This window comes from Clytia hemisphaerica, unplaced genomic scaffold (assembly GCF_902728285.1).
Source record: "Clytia hemisphaerica strain Z4C2 unplaced genomic scaffold, Clytia hemisphaerica genome assembly, whole genome shotgun sequence".
Taxonomy (NCBI): domain Eukaryota; kingdom Metazoa; phylum Cnidaria; class Hydrozoa; order Leptothecata; family Clytiidae; genus Clytia; species Clytia hemisphaerica.
The window spans coordinates 72,290-72,873 of record NW_027104532.1 but is presented as its reverse complement, the minus strand read 5'-3'; positions in this window follow the sequence as shown (position 1 = coordinate 72,873).

Below are 584 nucleotides of genomic sequence, written 5' to 3'. Positions count from 1 at the left end.
AAATAATGAATGAATCTTGAAACCACCTAAAATAGATTAAATTTTTGGAAATTTACCGGTCAGAAAATCAAGTCGGTGCAGGTATAAGACATGACTGTGGCAAAATAATTGTTATAAAAACCGTATGTGTGCCATTTAGGCTAAATTTGGTTCCACTATTTGTAATAATCTTTTGAGAAAGTAATACTCTTCTGGATCGGGATGTTTCAATCGGTCTTCGATTGCCTTTTTCATTATTTCGACAACAATTTTTTCTTTTTCTTCATCTTCACCTAACACTTCGAAGAGCAGAGCTATCGCTATATGTTTCAACCATATCTTGCCTTGTTCAGTATCAACGGTAAACCCGTCATCTAAACCATCCAAGAATCCACCTTCAATTTGTAGCTTCATCCGCTTCCCCGTTTCTTCTTCTTTCACCTTCTCTCTCTTTTCGCGTTCATTCTTTTCATTTTCTCTCTCATTCTTTTCATCGTAGTCTTCCCCTTCATAGTACAACTTTCCCAGAATTTGATCGGCTCTATTATATCTTTTAATGTCATTCATTTCTTTTGATGCATCTTTTTTGGTAAGCATCTTACCAA